The sequence below is a fragment of the Pteropus vampyrus genome, unplaced genomic scaffold, assembly GCF_000151845.1.
Source record: "Pteropus vampyrus isolate Shadow unplaced genomic scaffold, Pvam_2.0 Scaffold10, whole genome shotgun sequence".
Classification (NCBI taxonomy): domain Eukaryota; kingdom Metazoa; phylum Chordata; class Mammalia; order Chiroptera; family Pteropodidae; genus Pteropus; species Pteropus vampyrus.
In genome coordinates this window covers 8,467,569-8,477,182 of record NW_011888791.1, presented here as the reverse complement: position 1 = coordinate 8,477,182, position 9,614 = coordinate 8,467,569, and positions in this window count along the sequence as shown.

Genomic DNA, 9,614 nt, shown 5'->3' with positions numbered 1-9,614 from the left:
CTTGAAACTAATAAAAACCTAAAAAAATTAATATGTTCTAATTGTGAACTAAAATATTTGTTATAATTTGAAAGGGATAATACACAGGAACATTAGTTAATAGGTTATTTACTTATAAGGCTCATAAAATTTTAGATTTTTACTGATATACTGCAATTATCTTTATTTATTAACTTTGAAGCAGCTCTGGTTTTTCCTTCATAAAACTATTTATGTAAGAATGGTATACCTCATACTCAGACCATTATAATTAAAATATAACCAATTCTGTAATCTGATGTTTTGCAAATTAAATGAATCTACCAAACCAGGATAATAAATTATACACACATCCGGAAATAAAATGTTTTTGTCACACCACTATTGCCATTTTAGATCCTAGGGCCCTGTAAAGGAATTTTTTATACCTTATTTTAGTGGATTGGTTCTCAACTTTTCTTTGCCATATACTCAAAATAACCCACTCATGTTAATTATGAGCCACTTTTTTAAATGCCTTAAAATGTGTCTCTAGATCATGCTCAAAATGATAATAGTACTTTAAAAAAATATTTTGATTCTATTGCCTCAATTGAAATCCTATGTATTTTACTAAATTTCTCTTCCAATAAGTTTAGTTAAGCATAGTTAGAAATCAGCCTGAAAGTCAATTTTATATATCTTACTTTAATAATTTCCACTATATAAAACACATGGAATCAGCTGACTTCTATTGAGTGATAAATCAACAATTCTAGCAACAATTAGAATCATTAAGGTAGACAGCTCTTTTGTAACTTATTTTGTCATACATGTTGAGTTTTATAATTGAATTTCCATGTTGGATATAATTATCAGTATTGTATGCAATAATATCAGGAAGATAACATTTAATAATATCTTATATATACTTAATATTTGACTAAGCACTGATGGTAAAGCCCCAAGTAATTAATTTCAAGCCCATACATTTTAATTTTTCAAATCTTTGTACTAGCCATATAAAAATTAAATTATTAAACACTTATCAAAGATCTATCTAACAAATCGGTGGTTATAGTGGAGAACAATTAGATGTTTGTTTTTAATTATGCAAGAGAAATAAGAGTTAAACATGCATAATGCAAATTAATAGAAGGTATGTTTATAATGCTGACTACTTAATTTATGCATAGAGTTAGTTAGAAAGTAGACTATACTTTCCAGAGATATGATAAACTGATAGGATCTTTACTGTACCTTATGAATGTTAATTCTCCCTACAGGGTAATTAATGCTTCTGATTAGCTAAAGTAAATACAAAGTGATATGCAATCACAAGTGGTTCTCAGTGACAGCACTTTCCCTTTTCAAGCATAATAAAGATTTAAAACATAAATATATTGCTCTATACACTCAGGAAAGAATAAAATGGGATTCAGAATTCAAGTTGTGTTTAACTTGTCATTAATTAGCCTTGTGCTATGTAACAACTCAGATTCTGTGTTAGTAAAATGCATTATAATATCTGCCTTAGCGAATTTAAAAGTATCTTAGAATTTCCAACGATCTGAATTTTGAAATAAACTTTTTGTACCCAACTCTATTAAAGACCATTCATCTTGGAATTTGACTGTATATATAAGAATATAAATCCCTATATTCTTCAGTATTAATGATACACTTTAGTAATTACAGAGCAAGAGATAAAGGGACTACATAGTTGGGGTCCAGCAGGAGAAAAAAAGATATGAACTACTTTGCATTTTCTGATTATGTCTACATGGTCCAAAGTTATTAAAAAAAAAAAGTATATATTAATTGTATAAAAACATTTCAGGTCTATAATCTAATTTCATGGACACAATCCTATAAAAAACAAACATATTAAATATTATCCTCATTAAGAAACTACATTTAATTTCTTGTGCAAATGTCAGACACATAATAATGTCAAACAGTGCATCAGAAAGGGAACTTTCTGATTCCCAGCTTAATGCTAATTTTCCAGCATAGCTGTAACTAACTAGCACACAGCTTCAGTGGAAAACCTGCTACAATTACTGCAGCAAAGCAAAATCTGCATGGAAGGATCAAAGTGATGAGTTAAATTCACTTTCCTTTAAGAGAAAGCCTGCTGTCTTAGTTTGAATTCCCTCCCAACTCTTCGCCTTGTCAAGTTCCATTTCCTTCTTATAATACCTATCATTTACTTTCATAAATCAAAAGGATTCCTCCTTCTGAACTTCTGCAGACTCTATTGAGCATGGTACTAAGCTTGAACTTATCAAATGGAGTCTTGTATTTCTTTGTAATTTTATGTGTACTGCTTATTTCACCAACTAAATTGCAGAAATGGGAGGATTCGATGTTTATGAAATCTGTCACTTTGACCAATCATCAGCTACTCTTCTCTGTTGAACAGCTCTCATAATATTTCCTATAGAAGCTATTTCTGTGCATGTCTGCCTCCTACAGACTTAGTTTCTGGAGAATTGTGATGACTGTCATCCTGTTGTCCCAGCATCCAGACAGTGATAAGCACTAGCTAACTCTCAACAAATAGTTAATGAAGACATAAAAGTTCGACAAATTTTTTTTTCTACATTTTAGAATTGAACTAGCCAAGCATCTCTTTAAATTTTTAAAAATTAGAAACAATTTTTCCAAGCAATATTCGAAAATAAGATAAAAATTAGGAACACAAGAGTTGAAAATGTTTATTTTTATTAAATATGGAGGATTTTCTTTAATTTTTATTGTGAGGTGAATCAGTGAGCATAGTTTTAGAAAAAAAGTAAGTTGAACTACCCATCTAAATAAAAATGTTGCATTAATGATGTCTGTGGATAATTAATATATCCAACAAAAAATTTGTTCAAAATGTGTTTTGGAGTTGAAGATAAATGTTTTTGTGATAGGTTATGACCATTCTTTTAAGATCAGACAGTATTTTTTGCTATTTCATATCTGAATTAAAGGAAGAAAAATAAAATTCAAGAAAAAAGTAACAATGTGGTTTTCATTATATCCCTAACAGATTACAGAGTACCATAGTAAGTATTCAATAAAGTTAGGAAGGGAGGACAGAAGCTGAGAAGACCAGAAAGTGGGAGAGTGGGGGTACCGGAAGGAATCCTACCAAAGATTTTATTTGGTCAGGGTAAATCAAAGAATCAGTTTGAGTTTCCTTGCCCTTTATTTTCAGACATGCTAAAGCCATTTTCTAGAAATAAAATGACTCCATTACTCAAATTTAGCAGTATGTCACTGTTAACTAGATTTAAGTCATGTTGGGAGTAAAAATATTTTAATCGAGAAAGAGGGCAAGGGAGAGAAATTATAATAATCATGTCTAAAACTTTCATTTTAAAAGCTCTAAAATATCTGCAAATCTGCTAGCTACTTAGTTGCTGTGGCCCTTGAATTTCACTTTGTCTCTTCAGCAGCCTATGTCCCAAACATAAAGATGTTGATGCTAAATATGTTCTCCATAGGTGACAAATGGAATTCTATTTGAATTTTTCTAAGGTGGTCCATATAAGTGAGAATTTTTTCATTAAAAGAAAAAACAGGTTTTATTTAATGCTTATTTCAATACTTTAATGCTTATATTCATAATCCAAAGATATTAAAAGGCAGTAACCTGTCTCCTATTTGTGAAAAAAAACCCTACATAAAAGATCATACTAGACATATGAAATATTCATTTATTAGGAGTTATGTTCAATTCAACTTTTGACATTAGAATGATAAAATGAGGTGATTCATCAAAATTATTTAAGATTCTAATGGGAAAAAATGTTCTTACATGGGCATACTTAGCTATATAAAAAATTAAGATTAATAAAAATCTACTTGATTTATGTCAGGAAAGCTATATGACATATAATAGCAGCTCACACTTAATGAGCATTTACCAAGTTCTTTAACGATCTTACCATAACTTCTTTAAAAATCTGATGTAGTTTGATGCTGTTATTTAAAATATTGATTTTTTTTGCTTTTTGCTCTTTTTGGCAATGACTTCTCCCTTGTCTTTTTTCACATTCACCTTGATCCACACTCCATTTACTGTTTAATATTATTTTCCATGGCCATTACATACTATTATTGGGGAAAATCTATATATTTTCATGTCTTCAAAGTATTTATTGCATTTTCTTCAACACCGTTCTTCGTCTGTCTTCATTTTTTATATGTATTGCAGATGAGTAGCTCTTAGTTTAGGAGAATGTAAGAGAGAGGAAAAATAGAAGAGAAAACAACTAACTTGAACTTGAATCAAGAGTTTTCAAACTGACACTTTCATTACTGCACAAATCACACAGATTAATCTTTTGGTTGGATTCAAGCTATTCATAGTGGAGTGAAACTTCCAGTCCATACACTCACTGTTCTGTGAAGCCAGTATGGGAAGAGTGGCCAAAATGATCAGGGATATGGGTGTTGATTTATTCATATCTATAAAACAAATATTAAACTTTTTAACTGTTTTATCTATTTTTCCTTGGTACTTTTTTGAGTAATGATTAGCGATACCATTGCCACATCCTAACACAGAGCTTCCTCCTACATCGTATGATACCCACGTACCTAAATATCTAGACTTCTCATATATATCAAATCACAATCAAGGAGTGCATGATCAAGTCTGTTTTAATGCCATATTTAATCACTTCTCTCAAGATATTTAGACATAAATTATTTATCTATGCTCAATATGATTCATAGATTGTCTTTGAGATTTACTAGTTCACTTTTTAAATGTTTACTAAAATCTAACTTTATGTACAGAGGACATTAACAATATCCTTCCTTCAGAGTCTCTAAGACAAAGCATATTAATTTGTGGAATAAAATGTAAATAATTAGGAGTACTATTTATATTCAAGAGACTCTAGTAATTTTTTTTATACATAGACTTTTGTAAAGTTATAAAGATTTGACATTTTAAGGTTATAGTAACTTTTTCCTCTGGTCTGTTTTTCCTATACATATATTTTTTAACTTTTTCCTTTTAGCATATGATATATAAATCCCATTTATCGCTCTTATTATGGAGAAACTAGTTGTCTGTTATTCAGTTATAAAGTAAAAATAATAAATACTACATAACAGTAGCTATTACTTAGAAATATTAAAATATTTTACAAAATATTACATTTACTTCATGATTCTGGTAGGTAAGCAGCTGATAAAAAAAAAAAACTTTAAAACGATAACATTCACTGGTGGGTTTTTAGAAATATTGTGTTCTAATAACAAGAAACAAGCCAGGGCTGATAAACATCGATACATGTTTTGAGGCCAGACATAACACAATTATAGGAACAATTATTTTATACACACACATTCACATATTATTTGGGTCGCGTCTTAGAAAATTCCCCATATGAAAACACAATTAATATGAAAGCACTGGGTTTAGATATCAGATATCTTAAACAAAACATTTATCTCATAAAGATGGAGGTTTACAGCACAGATGTCCTTGTGCTGAAATTAGAGTAGCACGGTCTTCCTCTGCACCTCTAGGAAATGGTGTTAGCCCTATCCAGAGGTGATAAGGTGTATGTATATACATGCTATTATTGACGTTAATGTAATGGAGACAGACATACAAAAATCATTTTTGTATTTTTTTCACCATTTTGTTTTGCTTCCCTCTCTTACTTTCTTTTCATTTGTTTCTTGTTTCTCTCTCCCTCCCAATACCCCTCCTCCAAAAATGCTTCACATATCCCAAAGTTCTGTATGTCTCATTTTTTCTAGAAAAGTGCTATAGGTTATTGATCTTGGACATGAAAAACTCAAGAGCAAGAGTTGAGTAGAGCCTTACACAATGTTGTGATTATCTATTCCTGTTGGACACATGATATAAAAAAGCAAAATAACAAAACCCTTCAAAGAAATCTGAATAAATTCCTCAAGGATGCAATGAAATGCAACACGAAGTAGAAAAATAATTGCTATCAATAAAAGTTTCATATATATATATAACGCATGTATATATAACATATGAATATGTATATATATGTGTATGTGTAGATGATAGATAGATAGATAGATAGATAGATAGATAGATAGATAGATGGATGGATATAGGTAGATAATACTGCTTTTCAGGCCAGTGTGATCACGATTCAGCAGAAATAATATGCAATCTGTAGGACAAAACAACCATGTTAAAAATAACAACAGGATACTGGGAGACAAAGTAAACCAACACCAAAAAATTCAAGGCTTGCAAAATTATCCAGAAGAGTCTACCATGTGCCAGTCCTTAACTATACTGAAGTCCAGCATTGAATAATGTCACAATTCCTACATCTCATTTTCAATTTTTTTTTTTTTTTTATGCACGCTAAGCCAGGGGTCCTCAAACGTCAGGCCACAGACTAGTACCACAGCAGGAGGTGAGCCACAGGCTAGGAAGCAAAGCTTCATCTGTAATTTGCAGCCTCTCCCCAGTGCTAGCATCACCACCTCAGCTCCACCTCAGGTCATCAAGCATTAGATTCTCATAGCAAGGGTCCATAGGGCCAAAAAGATTGGGGACTGCTACACTAAGCTATTCTTCAAAGTCATTGATTACTTTTTTAAATCACCTACTTATTAAAATAATACATGCTCATTGACAAAATATCTAAAGATAGAGAAAAATGTAAAAAAAGCCTTTGCTCCAAAAAATACCTAAAGCAAGAAATTATTACTGTTAATACTGTTAATTATTATTGTTAATACACACACACACAATTATTTTACTGGTTTTTAAAGAAGTTTTTACTGCAGGACTCCTCAGTAAAATTGAGCCTTATATTTTGTTGATGTATAATTTACTTTTATATCCCTCTATTGGGAAATTTAAATGGTTTCATTTCACTGTATTATTGCTGTATTATTCAAAACATTAAATGAGTACCACCATTAAACAACTGTTGGTTTGACCTTTTAATGATAATTTTAAAAATATATTAAATTCTTGAACATCATCAGGATATATTGGATTACTGGTCAGTAGTAAGCGCTAGGGTTATGCTGCCTGTATTCTCCTCCACTTCAGATTAAAGCTCTCATATCTTCAATTGCTAGGAATGTTACCTGCTGCCAGTTCACAGCTGAGTCCCTCCCTAGAACTGCCATCGGCCTCAGAGAGTTGTCTTACCCTAATTCAATACTCCTCCCCAGTTCCTGATCTGGGCATAGGTACAAAGTCTCAGTCCTCTTGTTTCAATTCACAACTCTGAAGGCCACCTAGATGCAGAAGCCCCTATGTTATTGCTGTTTCTATACAAGATCCTGTTTCCGTCATTCCCACCCTCACAGATTGTTTTAGTCCATTCTGGCTGCTATAACAAAATACCATAGACTGCGTAATTATTTCTCACAGCTTTGGAGATTGAGAAGACCAAGATCAAAGTGCCAGTAGATTTGGTATGAGATGAGGGCCTGATTCCTAGTTTATAGAGGGTCCTCTTCCTTCTGTAAATTCACATGGCAGAAAGGGCAAAGGAGCTCTCTGGGGTCTCTTTTGTATAGGCACTAATTCCAATCATGATGGCTCCACCCTTCCAATACCATCACCTTGGGGGTTAGGATTTCAAACATATGAATTTGAGAAGACACAAACACTCAATCTATAGCATATGTCTTACTACTGAAAGGATACCTCAATAAACTTCCTGCAAACAAATCTCCATTTCAGAGTCTATACCTAGAAAACTGGACTAAAGGTACAGTTTAATGCAATTTTTCCAAAGGCCAAACAATGTATAGGAAATACTATCCATAATGTTATTCAATTGTAATTTATAAACAATAGATTAATTTATAATCTGAGCCATTAATGATTGTCTATCTTCTATGCAAATTTCCTTGTAATGAGATATTCACTTCCTCTTGTTTGTAACTTTGGACAATATATATTCCTCTTTTATGTGCATTCATGATGGTGTTGCATCATATGAATTTTGGTGTTTACCTACATAATAATCTTTGCTGTTTGTCAAAATTAAACACATTACCATTTCCTATATGTGTTATACAATCATTTTAAAATCATGATAAAAAATACTATATCTGTTGGTTTTCAAATTTTATCAACTGCATGTTAAATTATGTTTAAAAGATTCAAAGGTGGAAAAAAGACAAATCCTCTTTTTAAAAAGTTCATGGGAAAATATAAAGAAATTTCTTAAAGATGCTGATATGCTGAAGATCTGTTCTTGTTTAAGGAAATGTGTCTAAAAAAATTAGCAGAACAAGCAGAATGTGCATAGCCACATCAGTACTCTAATCACACAGATAATCAAATCCTGATATCAGCCAGGAGATGACACAGGAAATATAATACCATGTATCTTCATTATAACTTTGACACATGAGGTAAAATGAAAGAATTAAAAAGAAACCCAGTTGCCTGAGAAACACAGTTGTTTTTGTCATCATGAAAGAATGTAATTCACAGAGTAAACTTATATTGAATTAATATTAATAAATCAAATCTGATATATTAATAGGACAAAGGGTAGAAAATGGTCACTAGAAAAGCTTTAAAACACAATATTTTATATTCTCTGATACATCTGATCCTAAGAAGTAGTGATTATGTAAAATGTATTTGATAACAAATACTCATAGTTATACCATAATTAGAAGTTCCTAGAGTTTAAATTTTATTACCCTGGTGATCACCAGAATTTTGTGTTATATCTTGAAGAAAGTCAAAAAAAATGTCTGTGAGGCCAACATTTACGCCCAATGCCTATAAAAAAAATATTTCTAACTGCACTCATAAATCTTACCAGTCACCTAAAATCTGGATTATACTGCTTACAAGTACAGCTGGACAAGTGAGTAAAAATAGCTCAAGCACTCCTTACCATACTCCTTTCTGTCACACGAACAATGTACATGCAATTCTGCTGTGGGATTTTTTCTGTTTGGGCTCATTACTAATTTCTAAGAGCCTGAAAGAGTATTAAGCATATGCTAAAACTCAATAAATATTTGTGAGTGAAGGAATAAAGATTATGCAAACTTAAATTAGAGTAGAAATCAATAAATTAAAGACAGAAAATCAATAGAGAAAAGCAACAAACCCAAAAACTGGTTCTTTGGAAAAGAACAGTAAAATCTATAGGCCTCTAGCCAGGATAACTAAGAAAAGAAAAGGGAGAGGGAGAAAAAACACAAATTACTAATATTGATAATGACAGAAGGAACATTACTACAGATACTATGGACTTTAAAAGGATAATAAATACTGTGAATGATTCTATGCATACAAATTTAATAACCTAGATAAAATGGATCAATTCCTTGAAATATAAAATCTGGCAAACCTCACATGAAAAGAATTAGATAATCTGAATAGGGTTATATCTATTAAACGAATTAAATCAATAATTAGGAAACTTCCAAAACAGAAAGCTCCAGGGCCAGATAAGTTCAGTAGTGAATTCTACCAAACATTTAAGGAAGAAATGATACCAATTCTCCACATTATCTTTCAGAAGATGGAAGCAAGAAGAAATATGTCCTAACTCATTCTCTAATTACTCTAATACCAAAATCAGACAAAGATATTACAAAAAAACTACATACTAATTTCTTTCATGAATATTGATGTAAATTTCTGAAAATATAAGCAA